The sequence below is a fragment of the Plectropomus leopardus genome, chromosome 14, assembly GCF_008729295.1.
Source record: "Plectropomus leopardus isolate mb chromosome 14, YSFRI_Pleo_2.0, whole genome shotgun sequence".
Lineage (NCBI taxonomy): Eukaryota > Metazoa > Chordata > Actinopteri > Perciformes > Serranidae > Plectropomus > Plectropomus leopardus.
In genome coordinates this window covers 4632349-4657919 of record NC_056476.1, presented here as the reverse complement: position 1 = coordinate 4657919, position 25571 = coordinate 4632349, and the positions used below count along the sequence as shown (strand labels likewise).

The window sequence follows — 25571 nt, the reverse complement described above, 5'->3', positions numbered from 1 at the left end:
ATGTGTAACTTTATATAAATAACTTGTATGTAACCTCTGCATAGCTGCGAACGTCCAAGTGATTTAAATCATTTTGTCACATTGGCATATATCTGCGTGCCAGTATTTATGATAGTGGGAGCGGTACGTGCCAACTGCACAAGTGAAAAACATGCACATGTAAGCCAAGTACAGTGAATATAAACACTTACAATACATGTATAAAGCACGTTTGTTCTGAAGCACCAGAGCCTTGAGAATAGCAAAATAATCAGTATGTTGTTTTGTTCTGTTGAGAACTTTGGTACTGTGAGGTTTAATGAACGCTGCCATGGTTCAGTTTAATTGTTCCATATCACAGTTTATCCTGATGACCATCACCACCACGATGCTCTTGCTGCTTCAACACCTTTTCAATCCATTAGGTACCCTGAAAAATCACAATGCTATTAGAATATTTGTGACAGTGACACCATAAACTTTATTTTTATTATTGATCTCTCTTTATGGAAATATTGCAGCGTGTTTAATGGAGAGTGCCAACTGGAGAACTGTTGTTAATTTGTTTTTACAGTGTTCAGAGGCTGCACACAGATCTGCGCAGCAGGCGACACCATACAGATGATGAAAGCTGCAGAAAACTAAACAGAATAATAGAAGGAGCATGTGACACAAATAATTAATGGTAAACTGTGCTCCCTGTGGTTAATGTGAGAAATCATCTGAACAAATGAGGGAGCAACAACATATTTATAGTTAACTGTGAGTTGGGAAACATATTCTTCTACAGTATATATTACAACAGCTATACACAATTAAATATTTTACATTTAAAAAGCAAGAATTCTTCACACAGTCAGCTCAGCAGGCTTAATCACGTCTTTCAGCATTGGAGACTGGTGTTTGTGTCTCGTCCCAGTCCTGCACTAAGGTGGAGCCAGCGATTCTGTATAAAAAATTGTTGATACACCCCTCCTGTCAGTGCACCTCCAGAAGCTCTGCAGACAATTTCGAGGACGCTTATTGCCAGGGCAATTCGTTGATTGGTTGATTGTGTGATTGGTAGTCTGATGTGACTCAGGCCACATTAAGATGAGAACGGCCCTGCTAACATTGTGAGAATGATCCTTGTGTACACAGATAGTATGCATGCCAGGCCGGTAGATGGTGGTATAACTTTGTGACACACCATAGAAGAACACCACATGCCTTTTTTAAACCAACAAGAAGATGATAGCTAACGCACAGTAGTGGTGCAACAAATCTACACTTTGCTGTAGAGTCGGCAGCACAAACACAGCTCGGTAGTCCGCCATTGTTGCTATTGTTGTCCTCCTATTCGTGTATGGCTATTTGTGTGACACATAATGCGCAAAGTGCAGCTGTGACGTCATCGTTCTCACAGGATCCGCCCATTGCCGGTTTACACAGCAAGTCACAGTTTGAGCCACTTTGCTTGTTTCCCATTTACAGAGCTAGAGCTGTGTACAAACACCAGATTTTCTATTATCTCACACACAAAACGTACAGCTAGTGAGCCATGAGATGTTCGTTGAATTTGACAAAATGTTTATGGGATTAGAACCCATGACTGCACCTTTTGTCTTCTTTTTATTTCCCATAACAATAATCTCTCCATAAACATTTGCCATAACCACAATGTTTTTATGCCTCTGTGCTGGCAATAGCTGTGGCCGGAGGCATTTTGTTTTTGAGTTGTCTGCACGACTGTATGTTTGTATGTCCCTTCATCCCAACTCTCATTCTTGTGAACGCCATATCTCAAGAACACCTTGAGAAAATGTCTTCAAATTTGGTACAAATGTCCACTTTGACTCAAAAATGAACTGGTCAGGTTTTGGTGGTCAAAGCTGTGACCTTCTGTCTGTCTTATTGTGAACATGACTCAGATATTAAACTGGTGTCATAATTCTGGGTGTCCACCTTGAAACTGCTGATTGTATTGATATTTCTGTCCTTTCGAGGACCAGGTTCTGCTCTTTTAAAAACCTGAAAATTAATAATGCTGTCCAGGCCCATGTGTGCATTAAAATAACATCACATCTCAAGTCAAGTCACGTCATTTTAATCCAATCACTGGTCTGCATACATCAATTGTCTAATAAAGTTTTTGCATACAGTTGAATTGCATGTCAACAGGTATTAAACCAAGCGAATTAGAAATCTGGTTCTGTGAGGATGGCTGAACATGCCAGCTGAACAACCTCCATGGCCAAGCACATCAATACTAAACCAAAATGCAGTACAATCGACTACAAACACTACAAACTTCAACTCCGTCAGCTGCTGATTGTATAAAGACCGTTTGATCTTCTGTGCTGTCGTCACAGACGTGGATGTAATTGTAACTGGAGGTAAACAATCATGACGTAGTAATTGTGGCTTACAGCTATAACAGTCTGGTTGCCATTTGCAGACACAGTATTGAGGTGAAAGAAAGAATTAGGATTTTGCAGAATTTTTAAAATGCCTCTATCCTTATCCAGGGATGGGGTTGCTCTCCTTCCTCTCTTTCTGTTGAAATGTATTTATTCAGTGTTGCATCAAATGGGAATAGAGATACAGTAAACACAGTAGACTCTCCACACAGCAGCAACAACACTTCACATGTAAAACATTGCAAAAGAGAAGGAAAACTTGTTGGTTTTTATATTATATAAATATATATATACATATACATTTTTGTTTACAGCAGTGCACAGAGGCATGATTTAAGATCCTTAAGCTGCTGACGTTTTTTCTGAGAGGTCAGAGGTAAATCTAATAACTGACAAATACAGGAAGTGGCATTCTCTGATTTTATTTTACACTGATTTCTTCAAAAACCTGGATACTCAGTGTTCACGTAAACATACTGATGGAACAACACCAGTTGGTATTTTATGAAGCTCTGTTTAGATTGTGTGCTTAGTCCTACTGCATAAAGTTTCTGTTACATCTCTTATTTTATGTTATTGTACTGTAATGACAGAGCTTTTGAAGATCTAATGTGACAAATACTATGAGTGAATCCCAAGTTTTGATGGTCAAAGAAATTGGGATGTTAGCAGCTTCCAGTGGGAAAGAAGGCGATAAATATTGGTTGAGTGTATGCACTGTTTTAAATCCTGTGTCCATTGTTTAAACCCTTCCAGTCTGTTCGTGGAGATTTGTTACAAAAGTCGATCTCTCTGGTGTTCTTGCTGTCTCTGCTGGCCTGATGGAGCTTGTGTAACAATGTCTATATCCTGGAGGAAAAGTTACTTTCAGGGAATCAATTATTTAACTGTATGCACAGTCTGCAAAACTGAGAGTACACGTTCTTACAGTGAGTACTTCTTTTTTTCTACCAAGTGGTCCCCTGGAGGCTCTGACGGAGGAATAACAAATACAACAGCTGTGTCAATCTTTTGGTATTTGGGTTAAAATGATTTACAGCCTGCAATGACCTTTTATTGAATAACAGAACATGGTCAGTCAATGTTGTCCCAAATGCAGTTTTTCTGCAATCTTCTTTACATCTTCTTTATGTTACATTAATGATTCCCTTAAAACAATGGAATATTTTAAAAGTGAATAACTCTCAAGGTACAGTTGTTTGGGTAAATCTCTGCAGACGTGGTTTATAAAGTATGTGTATGCTGTTTACCCACTGACTGTTTAGCATTTCAGACGTACCTGAGCCTGCACTCGTGTACCTGTCTTGTATCTCGCAGTTGTTTGACCTGGCGACAGATTGTTTATCAGTTGCATATCTTCCTCGAAGCTTCTTGCCTTCGGGCCAAAGCGGCTGTACATTATTCAACACATTTTGCATGCTTGAACAGTCATGAGGCTTGATCTCATCATGCAAATAAGGTCCCCACTTGTGAGGCTGCTCATATGGAACCTTTTTAGATTTGTGTTTTTGCTCGATAAGCATGGGAACTGCTCTTAGAAAGCTCTGTTACACATGAGAATAGGAATATGTTTCAGTTTCTATAGGCCATTTATTTTTCAGAATTATGCAGTATGTCTGCGCGGCCTATCAGGAGGAAGATAATAATAGATGTTATGTTTTGTGTCTTCTTACATTTCTATTCCAGTTTGTTTTTTTACCATGAGACTTTCTGTTATAAGGGCCTGAGCACCTAGTTGTGTAATACTAGTATTTGGGTGTTGGTTGGATGTCTCAGTGTGGATTTCTGATCACAACCATTTAGCATTCAAAACAACACCACAGAAACATGCATTTGCTGTTTTCTGTAATAATATAATCAATAATTCCTGGTGTTTAAGAGAGGGTCTGAGTGGATTATTATTGGATGTTAAAACAACGTCACCATCTGGCCGTCTGCCTCATAAGCACGTTGCAGTTTTTGGCTTCCAACCGTAACCTTTTTTTTATTTTTATGGCCAGGGACACAAAATCATGGCCCGACCAATGTTTCCTGGTAAGGCACATAGCCAGTTCTTAGTTTTTGTTCAAGTGTTATCACATCTTTCCTTAAAGTGCTTGGCAGGAGTCACCAGTTTTTCTCATGTTGTACAAATCCTCCAGCCAATTTTTCAGTTTGCCAGAACTCCAGAGCATCCTATCTGTGGAAAGTGTTATGATTTAGACATTTTTAAAGCGCCGTGAAGCCTTTTTTCAATATCAGTCACTCGGTGAGAGCAGGCACTTTAAAATTGCCGAATCTCATTTTGGACCAACAGTGTTTTTGTGCCTTTGTCTTGGTCCGATCTGTATCTGCCCCGGAGCTTAGAATCGGGGCCAAGGCAGAGCCTCCCTGGGCTGTCCTCCATATTGTTTGTTCCTGGCGACTGGACAGTAAACAGCCTCAGCACGGTAGTAAACAATACAAAGACATGATACGCTCTTCAGTGTCAGTTCTGTCTGGCTGTGACTGATAGTCTTCTTGGCGTGGCAGACCATCACACAGGCTGTGTGGGCAGTTTCCTAATTTGAGCTACTGTGAGCTGATAGTGAGGCAGACGAACCGGTGGCGGGGGGGTGGCATTCATTTGGGTTTCCAGATTTTTCTGTGAGCATTACAATCTGAATTATCAGTTTTACAACACAGTATAGCTGCTGCAGAGAGAAAAGATGATTTAGTACCATTTTCTAACAAGGCACCATTTGAGACAGCTGAAATATTACGACTGTGTTCATGGTTGATGAATCATTTACTGCCTTTTTTCCAGGTCAGTTACAAGCCATTAATGAGCACTAATTTTAAGATTGTGCATACTAAGTTGGGTGTGTGTTTATCCTCCTTCAGTGAGGCACTAGCTTTGTCTTTATTGCAATTTAATGCATCACGAAAAAAGTTGTCTGCTATAATAAATATTGGTAAGTCATTAAAGACTCATGAGCTTCTCACTGTCTTATAAGCCACCAAGTCATTAAAGAGTAGCATCATACCAGGCTGTAGCACGTCAGATGAATAATAAAGCTGATGTAAGTAGTTTTATTTTGACATCATTGGGCAAAAATCCCATAATAAACTGAGAATATTGTTATTTAAGTGTTCAGTCTGCACCTCTCCTCAACTCTTTTTTTAGACTGCTAATAATTCTGCCTTCTGCTAACTGGAGCCAAAGGCTCACAGCTTGAAGTTCACATTTAAGTGTAAATCGTGGTGGTTTGTCACAAGACACTAACAATGTGATCATGTGATATGATTAAAAGAGAGAGATGATGATGAGAAATGGGAATTCCCATTACACTAACTACAGCCTCAGATCATAGTGTTCCTCCGAAGCAGTTTTTCAGATGGACCCACAGTCAGATGTTGTGGCAACACAAATCCAACCAGCATGAATCCTACCTCCGCAGGATCAGAAAACCACTGACTCACTGCCAGATCAGCAAACTTTCTGTTTCTGCAGTTACACAAGTTAGACATCGTGCTCTTTTTGGTCATCAGCTTGCTTGGACACCTGCACCTACACTGGAGGAATCTGAGCTGCTACAGCCACTGACCAAAGGTCCTGCTTGAGGGTCGCTGGCATCTTCACCAAAACAGCATGTTGACTTACGTCGAGGAATATGATTTGGGACCTCTTTAACACCCCAATTCTTTAATTATTATGGTATGTGGTGATAAGTTTTACATTTATCGAACAATTCTCCTTGAATTTGGATGTTTCACTTGACTGTATCAAGACTTTGGTTATTAATTGTGCAGCCCTGTGGTTAAGTAGTCCACAGTGGAGGACAGCGAGGTGGAGGGACTGTAGGATGGTTAACGAGCAAATTCTTGTCTGATTTGTTGTCTAATCACCAGAGAGAGTGTGTAACCAGACCTTTATATTCTGTTCCTTGTCTCCGCTGCAGGCTTCTACTGGCATAACACGCTCCAATTTCTGTTGCATTGCGGATACTGTAGGCATTGAGAGGGCACAAGGTGTGGAATGAAAAAGACAGTATTTTTGGTTCTGCTGCATCAATTTTGATTTTTTGTTTTTTATCCCATCCATCTCGACAAAGTTCTGAGAGTGCGATGCTGAATAGTGCAGTACTCCTTTAGTTTGCTATTTTAGAAAAGGTCATGGGTTTGTTTTTTGTTACATAGGCTTCAGCAAAAGTAAATCAGTTGTTAATATTTGGATTTTGGTGCAGATGCCTTGCAGCACTTTACCAGAAGGTGAATTGTCAAATGGTTCATTTAAGCAATCCACCTGGAAAGAGCCAACTGACAGTAAAAGATGATACAATGTCATGCTAAAGGAGGATTAACACCAGTGAAAGTTCCAAATAATTATTTTAATATTATTTTTAAGTGGAAATATTTTATAGATGCATCAAGATGTTTGTATAGGTTTTAAGGAGAACATATTTTTAGAAACTGACTGTAGGTTTAGTCAGAAGAAGTCAAAACAAGCTGCTTCTATACCGCAGCGTCCTGTGATTGATGGAAGTCAGGGCTTTTTTTTAGCTGTTTATAACAAAGGCAGAGGCAGAGTGAAACCCTAACCTTCAGTGAATAAGGGTAGAAGCTATTGTTCAGACTGTCATCCCGCAGAATGGTGTCAGGATCTGTCTGTCTCAGCTGATCGCAGTGATTGATTGATTAGGCTTACAGACAATACATTCACTTCAACTTATCAGCTCTCAAAAGATGTCTTTCCTCTCAAATATGTCCCTTTCAGACAGTGAGGAATCATGTTTTTAGAAAAACATTATAGAAATACATTGTTTATGTTGAGATGTCAAATATTTATATCAAGAGATGAGATGGAGGGAGGGAAAGTGAAGGACAGAGGGACACAAGGACGAGTTAAAGATAAAGACAAAGTCTGGGTCAGATGTTGTACGCCAGGTCTTCTGCCTGTTTAAACTCTTTTCTGACGTCTCCTCTTCCTTTAATTCAGAGTTAATCTCTCTTGACAAATGCTCTCTGTTGGCGACAAGAGGCCGAGCGCCACACAGATGTCTTGTCTTGAGGGAAAATGGCAGACAGCTCAGTCCTGGTGAGTGCTGATTGGCTCCTGTGGTTGATTGTGGTGAAGCGTTGACATGCCAAGTTTGGAGGCAACGGATATGGCATTATGAAATTGAGCTGGACAAGTTAATCAGTCGATGCTTTTCATGTGGGGACGTCTCTCTAAACAGACAAATCTCAAAAGCACTGACTGTCGACCCATTGCATCCTCTCGCTTTTTCAATCGCAGGCTGTATTTAGATAAACAATACAACACAACACAAACAATATCTTAAGAAATCTCAATCGGTCAGACAGATATGCAGTCGGTTAGAGAGTTAAAGTTACTGTAGCAGCGTTCACAGTGTCTGCAGGTCTCCAAACTGCATTGCACATACAATAAATCACTGTGGTTCTTCACCTTTCTGGCTGACAAACCATTAAAATGTCAAAGCGTCATTGTGGACGTGAGTTCTAACCACTCAACAAGCTGAAAGAGTGATTTTTCCTTTCTCTGACAGTTTAATTGGAAGGATTTTTACAGCCCGAACAGGTATTATATATACAAAAGTTATTACATAAGGAAAAAGCAAAAAATAAAGGAAAATATCTGACCCTTTTACTTTTGCCTAGCAAAAGTAAAAAGTAAATTAAACAGTCTTAGACCACTTTTGCATAGGGATGTTACAAGAAAGGTTATTTTGGTATCAATGTCAAAATTCTGAAAATCTGACAGTACATGTTTTTTGTCAGTATCATAGGTACCAGATGTACTGTTCTTTCAGGCTTGACAAGACAGTTACAAGTGTTTTAGTCTGCCGTTAAATGCCAAAAGAAGAGGAACAAAGTCCACCAGCATGGAGGACCAACAACACGAGGAAGACAGCAACAAGCGGCGCAGTGAGCCGCTTTATTTTGAGCAACTCGTTAGTTATTTATCTCTTTCATTTTAGCATTAGACCAAATAACAGAACAGCAATCGAGCTGTGACCGAACTAAAGCATTCAGAACATGTCGAATTACATCTGGTGACATAACATTTACAACTTTTCGTACAACTGACCCTCAAATTGTACATACAATATTGTCAATTTGTTTAGTCCATGGTAATTTATTATCTTAAAAAAGAAAAAATAAATTATTTCTTTTTTTTCCCGCGCCACAAATGTCTGCAGTGTGACGAACTGCTGATTGCCTATTCTGCACTGACTGTTGTGAGTTTGGGGGTTTTTTTCTGGTCGCAGAGAGCTAAAAAAAACACTCAACTTTGGTTGAAATGCTCGGCTCGCCACTGTCTGTCTGTAAAACAACATTAGAGGAGAGATATGTTAACATACTGTGGGCTATATGTCAATGTATAGAAATCTTATGAACCCATAAAGTCTAAAAATTTGCGTTTAAGGCAGATAGTCAGGGATTCATCATTAAAGAAATTTTATTTTAGTTTAAATGTTTATGAAGGAGTCTATATTTAAGTACATTGGATTTATAGTTCTGTTTTACTTTTCTTTTTTTTTTTCCCATAGAATAGTATTGGGTATCGAGAATCTGGGAATTTCAGTCATATTTGCATCAAATGCTGAGTTTCTGGTATCATGACATATGTTAGCATGATGTCATGCAGCAGTCAATTTAAAAGTTAAACCACAGAAGATCACAAAAACATGCATACATTCAGTGCAACACAGGTATTACTGGAGTTACATTGTTATATGTCAAAAGGAATTAATTGAAACACAATCTTTGAGCTATACCAGTTATCAGGCTGTAAAACTATAGTTGCAAGTGACTGAAAAAGTGTATAAGTCTTGTGATAGTTAGTGATATGTGGGTAGTTAGGCCTATTATACTATTATGGAGGTGAAGTGTATTTGTCCATCAACATTTCTACAAAAGGAGTTTGCATTTGTTTGTCCCTCTTCTCGTTGCTTCTGCCTGTGACAAGCTTGTATTAGGACAAAAAAACCTTTCTGCAACCAGTTGTTAGCAAATTGACAACCATTCGACGTGACAGTACCTTCATGAAATATCCTTCACTGTAGCTCAATGATGCAAAGGCTCAGATGTCTTATCTTGACGTGTGAGAAGCCCAAAGAACAAAACTCTGACAACGTCTCCAGACTTGAGTGGGAGCTTTTATCCATCCAGAGAGAAAAAGCACAAATCATTCCAAGGACAGAACACTTTCTTTGTTTCTGACAGACTGATAAAAACCAATACACCTGCAGCATTTAGACACTCTGCTGCTGCTGGACAACAAAATTACCAGTTTGGGCCAGACGTAGTACATTCAGTATTACCTCTGTCAGGCATCCATTAGGCATCTGTCTGTCCCCAGTTGATCTTGAAAACTACTGGACCGATCAGCCTAATATTTTGTGTTCAGATTAATAAATGCTATTTTATGCTATGCCATCTTTGACTGCAGACTCCTCACTCCTCTTGAAGCGGCTCATAGGGGCCATAAGTTTTTCTAAAAACACCAACCAGCACCAAGAAAAAACCTGAAAGAAGTGCATAAAAATGATGGTAATCATTCTGTAAAATAATTTCAAATATATAATTATGATAATTATAAATGCAGTGTTTTTCGACATTTTTCTATAGCTTTTCAAAAAATAATTTTTCAAATCTGTAAATTTCTTGCAGTATGCTCATTGCCTTTTTCATGTTTTCAAATGAAATCGCACCAATTAGCTTAGATTTCAAATTTGTGTAGACATTTTACTGCAACACAAGAAACCCCAGGTTTCAAAGGGTTAACACACAAGATTCTGACGCTCCCCATCTGACAATCTGTCCCTCTGTCCCCAGCGTGTCCTTCTGTCCGCCAGTCTGTCTGTCTGCAGTCATCTCATACACTCGACCGAACTGAACCAGAGGACTGCGTGCACACTGACATCTGAATGACTCTTCCTCCTATTAGTTTGACGGAGGCCGATCTGTACTCCGACTTCTCCTCCTCCCCTGTCCCCTCTCTCTGTCCATCTCTCCCAGCTGTCCTCCCACATGTCTCACACCTCGTTCGTCACAAAACAGTTCAAGATTAATCGACCACTTAACTGCATCTGCGGCCATCAGCAGAGACCTGAACAGACTTCTCTGAACCGGCACACACACCTCCCTGTTCGCCATCACGCTCCACTCAGTCAGAAGAGACGTGCACTAAGATCTGAAGAAATACACACACGCATGAACACACAGCACTCCACACTGACATACATAGAACAATAAAACTTTGATCAAGCACCACTAAAGAGCGATTAGCATAATAACCCAGAATAATTTCCATATCATTTCAATGTATGTAATTACATAATGGCATTAGCAAGTTGTAGTAGCATATATTTGTCCTCTGCACGCATTACCCCCCCCAACATGGGATTATAAAACACCTTTTTCGCACATTATCAGTAATATTTATGGTTCGCTGTTTTCTCTCACACCGAACAAGAAACAGCCTCCATCTGCGCTGATATCACATCAGAGGCTTAACTCATCATAATAATTAACACATACATAAATAACAGGGCTCCCTTCCTCAGCTCTTGTGTGTTTGCTTAGATAATTTACCAAATTAAATGTTTTTTTTCCCTAAAACATACACAGAAACATTAATAATTGTGGAGCATTGGCGTTAATATCATAATACTAAATTTTAGTTCACAAAAGATCACTTTTTTACTCCAAGAAAAGACAATAAAAAACAAAGTATCTGTTCCAAATAGCAAAATACAAAGTAAATACGGTTAAAGGATGAAGTCTTTTACCTCCTGAGGTATTTTAGAGTACATATAGAGTCTCTAAAACATTCATAGAGCAGCAGCTGTGATGTAATGTGAAGGGACGCTGTTCTTTTTAATATTTCTGTGATGCTGTAAAGTCAGCAACACAAATGCCAAAGGCTCATAGAAGCACTTGTTCAGCCCTTATGCTTCTGCTCATGCAGCACTATTGAAGCGCACAATTGTACTGCGCTGTAGCGTGCGGTGATACAGTAGATAGTCATGGTGGATCGCTTCATCTATTCTGCATTAACGCAGCTTCAAGTGCTAAATATTCTGAACTGAGTGGAAGGTTTTTTCCTCACCGTGCCTTTTCTTTTTTCACTGGGGCTGAGAATAGAGATCTTGCTCTGATCTTGCTCCACCACTTACCTTAGAGGCGTGATGGAATATGATCGAATTACAGATTGCAAGATACTTGATCTTGTCTTGCGGTCTTGTCTGTCACTGAGGTTACCCGTGATGTGACTACAATACGAGTCCAATAAAGGCCCAGAGGCTAAACTAGTATAACCGCCCTGCGTGTGTATGCCTCTGTGCACCTTTACATCCATGACTGTTAAAACATAGATGCTTCACACATATCTTCTCCCCCTGCAGTACGTAGGATGTATACACTAAGCTCAGTTTCAAGATTAGTGTCACCAATTCAGTCTCTGACCAAAAGTGTCCTCTTCGGTTCCTGAGATTTGATGTTAAATAATGACCACAGAAATGTGTTTGCAGATCATTATGTTGTCATAGTGAAGTTGATCTTTGACTTTTTGGATGAAAGATGTGATTACTTCATTAGCATATCTTATAAGGTATTTGTGTGAAGTTTTGTCTTAATTTGCAGATTAATTTTTGAGTTATGGTCAAAAACATGTTTTGTGGAGTAACAGACCTTGACCTGTAACCACCAAATTCTAATCACTTCATTCTGCAGTTCAAGTGGATGTTTGTGCCAAATTCAAAGAAGTCCCCTAAAGGTGCACTGGTTATGTTGCGTTTACGCAATTGAGACAAATGCGAGGTCACGAGACCTTGACCCTTGACCACCAAAAAAGAAATTTCCTTGAGGTGTTCTTGAAATATCGTGTTCACAAAAATGAGATGGAGAAAGCCTTAGGGACCTTAACCTTTGACCTATGATCACCAAAATCTGCTGAAAGCTCAAAATCTTGATGTCTCCCACTTTGACTATTCCCATTGCAGAAGCATTACTAGGGCTGGACATGACTGTAACTGCTACCATCATAGTACATTTTTTTGCCTTTTGACAGTCTCTCCAGTAGTAGTAACGCAGAGGGCTCCTCTTCTGTTTGTAAATGTGTTTAATCGAAAGGAGTAGGAGCTGTTAGTTCATTTAAAGGGCCAGTTTGTAGAATTTAGGGGAATGTTTTGGCAGAAATGGTATACAAGATGCATAACTATGTTTTTATTAGTTTGTAATGACTTGAAAATAAGAATTGTTGTTTTTGATATCTTGATAAAACAACATCATTACCACACAGGTGTGCCTTTGGATGGTCACAATAAAAGGACACTCTAAAATCTGCAGTTTGATCACACAACACGATGCCACAGATGTCACAAGTTTTGAGGGAGCGTGTTGTTGGCATGCTGACTGCAGGAATGTCCACCAGAGCTGTTGTCCATGAATTTAATATTCATTTTATTTTCTAGCTTTTTCCAGTGTTGTTTCAGAGAATGGGGCCACTGTGGCTCAGGAGGTAGAGCGGGTTGTCCACTATTTGTAAGGCCCGCATGCTTGAGCAAGATAATAAACCATCTTGCCATCTGGTAGCCACCAGTGTATGAGTGTGGATATGTGTGGGTGAATGTGACATGTGACATGTGATGTTAAAGTGCTTTGAAACATTGGAAGGTAGTAAGTCTTTAAATCTTTTTTTCATCCATATACCAATTTGGCAGTACATCTAACCAGTCTAATGACCTCCACATTCAGCTTCATCATCTGACACCAGCCACAGACATTAATGTCCCTGAGACTGTTTCTGACAGTTTGTGCAGATAATGTTCAGTTGTGCAAAACAACTGTTGCATCAGCTGTCAGGTGGCTGTTCTCGGAGGATCTAGCAGGTGAAAATGCCGGATGTGTTGGTCCAAGTGTGGTTACACGTGGTCTACAGTTGTGAGGATGCTTGGATGTACTGCCAAATTCCACGGAAACAACTTGGAGATAACTCAAAGTAAAAACAAAAGGGTTGCATTTATATTTTTGTTCTGTGTATATATGCAGAGCACCCACATTCACCCGCCTACTTGGAGAGAAACAGACGGAGCTCACAAAAGACAGAAAATATCATGCAGTCGGATCTCGGCATAAAATGGATTATGAGATAACAGCATCGTTAGTCTTGTAGGGGTTGCACTGAACTGTAGATGGACTATGACCATGACGTTTAGGTCCATGTCTGTGTACGGGGAGACCCTGGAACAGATGGGGAAATAAAATAAATGAACAAACTCATTTGAAAGGAATCTTGCTGAATTTAAACACTAAATTCAGTGGAACTATTGGGGCTAAATTAAGACATGAGTTCACCGGCCACCATTGTGTCACACAGACCAGTCCATGTGTGACGTCAACCAGTAGTGGGAGTGTGTATTGGTCTCCAGTTGCACACTGCATTCTGGTAGTTGTAGGTTTTTTTCATCTTGAGCAAAAGCATCCTTATTCTCTGTTTTTTTTTCTGTTCATTTAGCACCAATTTCAAAAGTATTAGCGCTTTTCTGCTGCAGAGACGGCCTAGTTTTCTGTGAGGACTGTCTTTATATCGGTGAAATACTTCTTTAATTATTTAAAAGCTCTAATTGTAACCGTGTGCTCCAGGCCTCACATAATCCAAAAACAAAAAACTTAAATAAACAAACAATGCTTGTTAAAGCTCATAAGGGAGTCTGTTTTTTCTGTGATAAATCAGCACTAAACTTATCAATGTGTAAACACTTAAGTCATCTTCGAGTAGTATCGGAAACAGTGATGAGCCAAAACAGATACAAGACCAAGGGGTTCAGTCCTGCTCAGAAGACAAAATATGCAGTTGATTGGCAAATATTACAAGAACATTTTAGCCCTCAGGTTTCTGTAACAACATGAGAATATTAACTACATCCATCCAGTGCAGACTAAATAGCAGATTTATGAATTGCAGTTTGGGTTATTCATAATCAGTCTTTATTTAATACTCATAAGACCTTTTAGCTGTTAGAATTCAACCATCGAAGACCAGTCTGTCTTCTTATTATATTTTGATTTTTTTAGTGTTTACTTATTTATTGCATCTCACTTTCTTTCTTTACTGATGCTTCTTGTTATTGCACTTTCCACTTTGCTGATGTAAAACTATAAATCTCCCCACTGTGGGACCAATAAAGGATTATATTATCTCTTAATTTGGCAGCATAAAGCCACATTAACAATAAAAAGTCAGGCTGACACTGAACAAAAAAACTTGTGTTTCTAAGATCTTCAAAAATTATGAAAAAGTGCTCTCCTTTTATCTCGACAGCCATATATTTGTTGTCTATTCATTGGAGTTTGAGCGCATTTTCTGAGGTGGAGGAGCATTTTTAACCCAAAGAGGAACTTGTCAGTTTCCTCATCATCCTAAATGAAAAGAATCACTAAATATTAACCTGACAAAATGTTCATTCAGCAGTGATGTTAAAGTTCCACAGAAACGTCTGGTTGTAACATGCACTTAAGAAATAACAGTGATTACAATCTGAAAAGCCTTGTTCCAGACCTTTCTATCGCAGCAAAACTCGTCTGTCTGATTCCTATAATCTTCCCGCTCTGGCTGACACTGCCAGTTAGCGCTTTCTTGTTCCTGACACTAACATCGGCGAGCTGAAAAGGTTACAGAAAGCACAGCTCTGGCTCAAAGTATGAATTATAAAATATTTTCAGAGTGTATTCAAACCTCTTCAGTGTTAACCTCGGCACTTGTAGTTTGCCTCACAATATAATTGGCAGAGAGAGATGATTCCTTTTCTGACCATTTTTCGCTTGTCAAGGTGAAAAAGAAGTCATTGCCGATAACGGAAGAGAGAAAAGCAGTCTCAACCCCCGATGTCAGTGTCTCCCTGGAAGTGTTTCCCATGATGCAGAACAGAAATGAGTGAAAATAATTCTATTAGGACACCTGGATCACAGAGGTGAATGGGTTAAAACCACAAAGCGATGGAAAAGAGCTGTAGCTCTGATCCTGTTGTATTTTGAGCTTCAGGTAAAGCTCTGCAGTCTCAAAGACACGTCCATGCTGAAACGTCATTCAGTCTGACATTACACCTCTTGAACACCAGATTGTTTTGTTTTTTCCCAACAAAGATGTTCTAACCTGCTCCGTGCATCAGCGAGCGCGCTAAGTGACACTGACTTTATTCATGCAAGATTTTGTGGACCTTCACCCTATTTTCAGAGCAACAGCAAGCCTTCCTTGGGTTCGATTAGGGCTTAATAGGTTCCCTGAATGTTGTTACTGGGACTGACTTTTTGATGAAGTCAGCCTCAAGTGGCCATTAGAGGAACTGCAGCTTTTGGCATTTTCCCGCTGGCTTCACTTTTCAGCCGCTAATCACAATCACAATCCACATTCACTGGTATCAGTAATCCTCTGGGGCAACTGCCACACATAGTAAACATTATGCAAATTAGGTAAATTATACAAATTGCCCAACATATGCAAGTTAGCATCTGGCAGTTTCTTAATGCTGGGGACTTATACTATCCATTTATTACATAAAACATAAAACATTTCTGGGTTGACTGGCAAGTAGACTGTAGTTGCTCAAACCTTATACAGAGAGCAGTCTGTATACATGCAGTTGTTTTTTAGGACAACCAGTACATGTGTAACACCGCCTCAAGTTTTTTTGACGTGTGGCTTTGGAAATGTATATACACACATAGCATGCAACTGATTATTCTCTTTGGTGGCACAGTGAAGCAGCGGTTAACACTGTTGCCTCACTGCAACATGATTTCTGGGTTTGAGTCTGTGATCTATCTATGCAGAGTTTGCATGTTCTCCCCATGTCAGCGTGGTTTTTCTGGTTCCTCCCACAGTCTTAAGACATGCAGGTTAATTGATGACTCTTGTCAATTGTCCGTAGCTTTGAATGTGAGCGTGAATTGTTGTCCGTCTCTGTGTGTCAGCCCTCTGATAGCCTGGCGACTTGTCCAGGGTATACCCTGCCTCTCGCTCAGTGTTAGCTGGGATAAGCTCGAGCCCCACCATGGTTAATGAATTAATGATTTAATGGATGATTGAATAATTATACTCTTACTAACATCCAAATGTAAATGTTTTGCGATAAACTCCACCAGAGATATTCATGTAAAACCAAATATTTCCACTTTAGAAGTACATCATAAACATCCAGCTGAGATGATGGGGCTTCAGTCAGCCATAAACATATTTTGTCATTTATTCTAAAAGATTTGGAAATATATCCAGACATATAAAGTGGTTGCGCTTGCAGATTTGCATATCATAGGAGATTGGACCATTGGCTCTGGCAGAGGTCTGTGCTCTCTGAGTGGCCTTTCTATTTTCTTAATGAAACTGTTACATAAACTGTCATTGTTTTGAGGCGATGTCATTTGGTTTCAATGACCTCTTTGCAAAATAGAATCTCCCCAAAAGTAATTTTTATCCAACTAAAGAATATCAAAACTTGACGCTGCTGACACTTTCATCTGGAGGTTAATCAGATGAGGATTTTTATTCCATTAACGAAGATCATTTCAGGACATTCAGGACTCACAACAGTTAAACTCCTTGGAAGTGATGATGTTTCGTTGATGAGAAATCATAATTACACTTCCTAAAAGGAGAATAGATTTTTGAGACTTGATATCGAGTGAAATTTCTGTTGCGCAAAGAGAAAAGTGGGGTGAGGCAGTGCGAAGAGGAGGATGGGAGTATCAAGAATGCGAGGCTCACTCGACAGGCTCCAGCTCGCAGGGAATTATGGGAATTACCTGGGCTCAAAAGGGTTTGGCGGTGCCAGTGATGCGCGCAGCCGGGCGGAAGGATGCGGCCGATTTGGCCCGGGGAGCCCTGCTTGATGGCCGTGTATCCTAAGCAGAAGAGACTTACCAGACTCAGCAGGAGAGGAAAAAAAGGGGGAGGGGGGGAGAGGGAAAGAAAGAAGCTCGAAGATCTCCTCTTTGACGCTCTCGCCCTTGGCCAAGTATTTATCTGACTTAAAACCCCGCCTGATGCTAAAAGTGCTCCAGCGAGGACTCTCCTGGAGCTCGGAGCTGCTTCCACACAATCCCCAAGACGAGTTTGGGTTTCACTGAGTGGATTGGAAGTCCTCCTGACCCGCCACCCCCACCCATCCGCTGCAGCCCACTTATCCAACACTCCGCAGAGGCCTGAAGGGGGTGAGACAGAGGGGAGAAGACGGGTAGATGAAAATGAGAATTAGTGGAGGAAGGGGAAGAAAATGGAGGGGCTGGAGGGAAAGAGAAGTGGGTCTGAAAAAAAAGGAAGGACAATAATATTGGGTTGTGAGAGGATGAAAAAGGAAAAGAAGAAGAGGAGGAGGGAAGGAAGGAAGGAAGGAAAAGGATGGAAGCAGCTCAGGGTGTCGTTTTCCCTTCTGGCTTCTCAGCTGAGATGCCCTGATTAGTTTGGAAAGCAAGCACTGGAGAGAGAAAGCAACACATAGTGTATGTGTTTCTCTTTCTCCACAGAAACAACTGCATGGTGAAGGAGTGGAAAAAAGAGAGGGAGAGCTCTGTATTGTCTTGGCGGATGCTGTGGGAGGCTGTGCTGTGTGTGGCCTCTCTATCTGACAGCAGCCACAGTGAGGCGATTAGTCCACTAATCCATAAAGAGCCATCTTGCTCTCTCTTGCTCTCTGTCACTGTTTCTTCTCCATCCCATTCTTTCTTCCTCTCTCTCTGATGCCCTCTCAGTATTCCTCCCACCCTTTTTTTCGAGGCATTCCCTCATTATATCTGCCCAGCCTCTCTGCCTCTCCCTCTGTTCCTCTCTCTTTTTCCTCTGACTCATCAGGGTCACAATTAGTCTGCAAACATCAAGTAGCTCAATTCTGAAAACCGTCTGCCCCTGAAATTAGATCCATTACTTCACCACCTCCTCCTCCTCCTCCGAGGTCAAGTTTTCTGTCCTGTTTGTGGTTTATTATGCAGGATAAACTACCAATCAAATTTCAATAAAAGTTTAGCCGTGGGCTGCAGATTAAAGTAAACTCATAAATGTTTGCTGAAGACAGCTACATCACAGTACCATTTTTTACTCATGACTCCTCAACTTTGAGAAACAAAGTCCTTTATGTCCTTGATTACAACAGAATTTAATATTCTGTACCTCATTTTTGTAAGATGTAGTTTTGGATATCTTACCACTTTGGACTTGCCATACTTACTGGACACGTGTAATTGTGGTGACATTTGCATGAAACATACGTTAATGAAGGAACATGTCACCCACTGCAGCCGTGTGGCTCACTTATGTTTTTTAATAAATTTTGGACAACAGTGGACTCGTGACTTCTAATCACTCAAATTAAATAAATTAAGAGGAACGCGCAGCCTCGGTGAAGGTGCCTTGATTGCCTAATCACTAGATTTATGGCTACATGTGGGTTCAACTCAGTCAGTGGGATTGCTTTGTTTTTTTGGCTGCTGTTTCTTTTTTTTTTTTAAGAAATGACAGTGGCTGCATGTCATACAGAATAGATGTGAAAAGTATTGGAAGCTGCACCGGTGAATGCATTTGGACATACATGCCTGCAAAACTTGTTTGGTATTCATTCCAACTCTGAGTTTTGTTTTGGAATATTTGGTGTGCCTGAACTGCATCTCTCTTTATTTTTTCATTTTTTGTGCAAAACTCCAAAACTTTTCAAAAGTTTTCCAAGCCGGTTTTTCAGCTTTAGCCTGCTTTGTATTCATACACTTCCTCATATTTACTCCTGGGAGCTGCCCACTACAACTCCAGTCCTCTGTAGTTGGACACTCAGCAGCTCAGCTGTGTTTAAATACAGCTCCGTACTTCGTGGATGGACAACTCGGCACTAGCTTCTGAGGTTGATCAGAGTGTTATTTGTTTACTTAATCCACCCACATTTTTCCAAAACCTGTCCAGGGATTATTTGCAGTGACCTTCTTTTGGCATTTGTACTTTTAACTTTGTCAGCCTGCTTTGTTTTGGGCCTCGATACAGTAAGTGCACGAGTGGTTGCAGATCTCCTGGTTGTATGCGCAGTCATCACTCTGTCCTCTGGAGGTTGCATTACCGGTCACAGCCTCATGGTCTTATTCTCTTTAATCACAATGCCATCCTTTCCTCGGCAGCTTTAGAAAGTCATGACGTTACTCGTAACAGAATGCTAAACATGGCAGAGGCAGCACACTGGGCACCTTGGCACTCTGAATAATAGATGTAAAGGGAGGGGTATAATTTTCTTGCTTTCCTTGCAGTGCTTTCACCACAAGGTCTTTGAGCAAAGCGGCTCGCCGAACACGGATCTTGTCACTGAGATGCTTTGAGCAAAACAAAGAACGCACACGGTTGTTTTGGTGATTATTCACCCTGCAGATCTGCTTTTCTGTCCATTTACATGTGCATTGTGGAAGAGAAGTTGTACTCAGCATCATTATGTTGACTTTAGAAAAACCTTAGGAAGCAAATCTATGCAGTATAACCATGTGCTTATCTGTCAAAAAACGGTTCTAAACAGTGACAAGCCAGCAGGCTCTGAGTCTGACTGTATTTATGTAAACCGAGGTGGCTCATTATGTATCTGTGGATGCTTCAATCCAGAGCATCAGTGTCTTTATGCCTGCTGAAACAGAGACATGGATACCCCCTTTTCACCAATATGGATCAGGTTCCACTCTGGTTTGTGAACCTAATTATGTACTATCAGAGCATTTTGACCAAAAAAAGAATTGGTTCAGAAAGTTGGTTCCCAGCTGAAAAATAGCAGATTTTTCTTGACCTGAAGTGCAAACTCTGACAAAATCAATGGGCGTGTCTCATTCTACAGGTTAGGAAAAAAAAGGCTGGAGAAGGAAAAAATGAAGAAGTTGAATGAGAAAGCGTCTTCCTGTCATCTGTAGTTGTTCCATGCTTTGACATTTAAAATTTAAGCCAAGTATACACTAAAATCTTAGCCCGTTTTTGACCTGATTTTTGAGCCGCATGACTCGGGGTGAATTTCAGCTTCATTTGGCGTTGTTTGCCACGCAGTGTGCAGGGGGGAGCGAGGACAGATCATCTGCTCCTGAACGGCTGTTGGACAGTGGGATGAATTTCTGACATGTCCGAAATTTTGGTTGGCTGACGCAGGCTCTCGCACAGTTGAAGCAGAGCTATGAGATGATTCCCCAACGTCAGTACCGTGTTTTTCTCACCGCGCCTTCTCAAAGTGGCAAACTGAGCATCTGAAAACGCCATGGCAACACGACACTGGACGTTCTGATTAAAACTAGTGTTAGCAACAATTAATCATAATTTAGAAAATGCAGTTTATGGTTTACAGCAACTGCACAACAAGGAACATTAGGCAGCACGCTTCAGCCTTATTAGCATTGTTGCTAATACCTGCATCTGAGCTTTCAAACTAATCTTTATTGACAATTGTCAGTAGCCAGGACAGTCCTCAGGAGCCGACGGGCCATTGAGTGTGAGCTCTCAGGTCATGGCTTGATAATCGGACCATACAGTGTGAGCTTTGGGTTTACATCGCTGATCATGTACTCGTATAGTACGAGTTGGAATTAAACAACAACATTTCCAAAATCGTACAGTGTATGCCCAGCTTTAGTGTTGTGTCCCTTTAAGACTGCTAAAAACCTGTGGAGTAATCCTGCTGGGGTGGTCGTTGCCTGCAGTGGTGAGAAAAGTGGATTGTGAAGACATTTAACACCCAGCTGAAGATCTGTGTCATATTGAAAAACCATTTCCTGAACGGATTGACTGACATGACCTTTAATGAACCCACACTGCTGCACTTGCAGCTCTCTCTTACACCCTGACATGCTGGTCTGACCACGGCAGAAAATTAACTTACACCCGCCGGCCACAGATCACACACAGCCTGTTACTCTTTTACCTGTCAAATACGGTGATTCTCCGACCAGAGGAAAGATATCAGCTATCAGCCGGGCGGACAGATGGGCAGATAGATGTCTGCTCCGGCTCCTCGGGCAGAGTGAGGGTTGTCAGGAAAGTCTGCTCTCCAGACATTTAACAGCAGACGAAAGGGGAACCTCAATCCTCTTTCACCCTGACCTGCCTCGCTTAACTTGTTGACATGGCAACCGCAGAAAGAGCAAGAGCGCACGCTGTGAGTTTATATTGCTGTCATCGAGTGAAACCTTGTGACTCCTATTTTGGGGGGGTTGTTATTACTTCAGTTGAAGGAGCAGGTGCTTCTTTACTAGAGAGATATCTGCAGCTGTTGGACTTATTAACATTTTCATAACAGTGTGCATGGGTTAAAAATGCATCAAAACATGGCAGATTTTTCTATGTTCCTGAAAAGAATGGAGAAACATTTTTTGCCCAGACAGGCTACAAATGAAAGCAGAAATCTGAATAAATGACTGTAGTGCATGATATAACTAAGCAATTAGTTCCCTGCTCACTTAATTATCATGCTCTGTGGCGTATGGAAATGCTGTGCAGGAGAAGTTGAGCTTGATGTACAAAAATGGAAGAAGAAAGACAGTCATTATTTGGGCCTGGATGGCAAAGGTTTGTGTTACAAAGGCCCTAACGTGTCTTTGGTAATCAGGCACCCAATGTGTCATCGATGAGTCTTGAAAGCTAATCACTCACACCACATTCGGAGGTGGTCTTTGCCGCATATGGTCACATTGTTTCAGCGGTGTCTATGCCAATATGTCCTGTAATACATTCATCGTATGCCGACTCGTAAGCCTTTTCAGTTGCATTACCTCAGTCTACATGACACATGTTAATGGGAACCACCATCACATATTCTGTGTCAGCTGAAAATGACGTCAATGCAAACAAAACAGAAATTGAAAAACAAATGGCAAATGGTCTATAATCACACTGTGTCAGCAATAATGCTCCGTAGTGGCCTACAGTGTGTCGGGCTCTTAGGTCTGCAGTGTACAAAGAGCTCATTACAAAGATAAAAGCAAATTTGATAGTTCAGTGGTGCAAAAAGTGAAGGCACTGAGATGTGGAAAAAAGTTATATGGTCAGAGGAGGCAGCCTCCATCATCTTCATGGATTTGGCGAATGCACCCTAAGTGGGTCTGCTGGTGAGTTTATGCTATGGGGGTTATTTTTCTGGCATGGTTCAGATCAGTTTCTCTCTCCAGCACCTCATTAAAAAATGAAATAGAGGGTGTGTTGTTTCAGGTACCAGTAAGAGAATAAAATGTGATGCAGGAAGTCCAGTCTGAGACAAATGATGTGCGAGATTTTACAAGTTATCATGGTAACAATCTGCTTCTCCAACAGAAACTATAGAAATTTGAAATTTGAAATTTAATTTACTAGGAATTTGCGCTTGTGTGTGTTTGATTGGCCAACCCACTGCATTACCAGATGATGTTGGCCAATGCAGTGGTCTCATTGAAATGAATTAAGTGACTGCTTCTTATTCTGAGTGATCATCTTTATCCCATAACGGTAGTAGTCTCTTCCAGAAGGACAATAGGCGGGTTTCCATTAACCCTCAAATTGCGAGAATTCAAATTGTGAATACAAAATGTGACTAATGGAAACACATCATTTTTTAAAAAAAACTCCCATTTATCACACAAAAAGTTTTTACGCTCACATGAGGGGGTATTTCAGGCAAACTGAAAAAGCCATATTTCACATCTGCACTGGAAATACTTTTTTCGCTTCTATAGGCATCATGATGTACAGTAAAGAGTGTTGGTAGGAACTGGCTCCCTCGAGCATGATGCAGCCTGTGCTTCAAGAGGTGATCTTGCATCACAGTCTGGAAATTTTGAATCCACAATCCCTCTGTGAAATCGTGGACTATCACCTCCCAGAAATCCCTCATACATGGCTGGTCCCGTGTATAAGGGGCTTGCCCTTCCATTATCGCACATAACATGCTTACGTCACCTTCCGTTGGAAATAATGTAAATTTAAACAGAATTTTCTTTTGGAGTTTGTTATATTCCAAATTCTAAATATTGACAGGTAGATTTTTTTTTTTTCTGTAAAGGCATATCGGTTCCAAGTATCGTGTATCAGTCTTATTAACTACTAATAATTTGTACAATTTACTAATAAATTGTTTTTTTTTGCTTGTGCAGCCATCTTGTCGATGATTTCTCATATTGTTTAGAGCATACCTCAGAAAACCATTTGTCTGGAGGGCCATGCAGCCCTTACACTTCACTCTACCCCTCTAACCCAAAAACAATTGGGACACGCTACCCCAAGACGTGAACATGCAGAACAGAGGGTTTAGTGCTGAGTGGAAGGGGTGGTTTTAGGACTTAGGCTTGTGCTGGCATCTTGGATAGCTCTTTCCACCATCATCATCACAACAAATGAATGAATATATTTTGGATGAATAGTTTGAATACCTCCAGTAGAGTTTTAGAGATTTGGAGAAATGTGTGCGAGGGAGCACTGATCTGGTCTGGAGGCTTGTGGTGGATTAACACCTTACTGAGACCTCACTGTCTGTTGTTTTGCTCCTTTGATTTGTCACTCATTTGTTTGTGTGCTCACAGATTAGTGCACAGCAGGTGTCCATATATGGATTAGTGTATCTGCATGTGTGTGTGTGTGTGTGTGGGAGTGGATATATACAGTATGTGCTAATGCTTCAATATTAAAGCACATTCATTGGCACATGTTGGAAAGGGTGCTGAGTTGCCAGCATGCTGTTGGTGACACCTTCGCAAGAAAAAGAAAAAAACATTACCAGTAACAAATTTCACAACATTACGCAAGAGATCAGCCATAAATAATTAATATCGGTTTCGTCTATTTTCATGCGCTGTGTAAATCACCCGGGAGTTTGGGTGTGTGTAGTGATTCACATCCCATTTCCATAATTATCGCCAGTTATAATCGTCCTCACGGTGAATCTCTTCCCCGCTCATTCACTTATGAACCCAATCTCTCAATCGTCCCCGCAGTGAAAAGTCTCTAAAGGAGGCAATCACTCCTATTTTCATTATAATTTTTTAATTTCTGCTTGTGCAATATATGCCAGAGCAGAAAGTGAGTAGCCCGCAATCAGACGTGTAGCATGGGGATAATTGAATCGAGCAGGTGCCAGGCATGATGGATCGGTCCTCCTCAAGTTTAATTGCTGACAGTGCACAGCAAATTGGGCCAAGCTGTGATTACCACGAGTCCCGGAGCACGTGAGCTTTCATTGTCAGTCTGTACCTGTCTCACCTGCTGATCCAAACCGGCACAGTTAAACAGCCACTTCACGGAGCAGAGAGTGTGAGTAATGCCCTCAGATGTTAGATCCCCCGATATGTCTGCTAACCGATGTCAGCGCGACCTCGGTTCCTCCCTGAGCGAAAGTCAAATGAAACCAGGAGCTGGACGGTCAATCAATGTCTGCTGCAGGTGTCATCTGATGCTAACGCCCTGTACAGGGCAGACCGAGAGCTACTGACTGATGAACCATCAAGGACTAATCAAAGAGCGGCAACTCTTTACACTCCATTTGTGAAAGGCAGCAGATCATGAACACTCTGCTTTTAAAGGTTTATTTCACCATCTGAATGACAGATTCCTCTGGTTGAGCCTTCTTGTTCTACAACAGAGTGCAGGACAGGATGTGAACCCAAAAATTAAAAATCTCTGCACTGAAAAAAAAAAATTGTAAATCAATAGCACATTTTCAGGCCCTTATGCAAAGTTTTTGGCCCATGACCTTCATTAGGAATTACAGTAAACATGTGGTTTCAACTTGAATAGGTTATATTCACAAAAAGCAGCAAACAAATTAAAACAAACAGACGTGTTACTCAGGAGATAATGTATAAAAAACTGCAGCGCGTGCTGCAAGATATTAGCCTGAGGATTTTTTTTTTTTAATTAATCAGAAACTCGCCTTATTAAGGCCACATATAGACAAGAGCAGTCCTACTATAAACACAAAAGTCTTTCCTTTGCATTTTAAGAAAGATTGGTGCTCACATTATAACATTGTGAAAATGATCCTCGTGTATACAGATCTGCAAAAGCAACCAAAACCCTGTAGAATACATACCAGGCCAGAAGTTGGCATTGTAACTTTGTAATGACACACCATGAAAGAACATCTTGTGCACACACAAAGTGCATCCGTGATGTGACCGTTCTCATAGGATCTGCACATTGCCAGTTTACGCACGACAGAGGGGGTTGCATTTTCAAAACATAAGAACCTGCCA

General features: G+C 40.7%; 1 protein-coding gene across 1 annotated transcript in view; it reads left to right on the top strand.

Annotated features, from left to right (window-relative positions):
- The window catches only part of kcnh5b (potassium voltage-gated channel, subfamily H (eag-related), member 5b), a 158104-nt gene that overhangs the window by 58197 nt on the left and 74336 nt on the right, over window positions 1-25571 (top strand). The gene's annotated exons all lie outside the window — the stretch shown is intronic.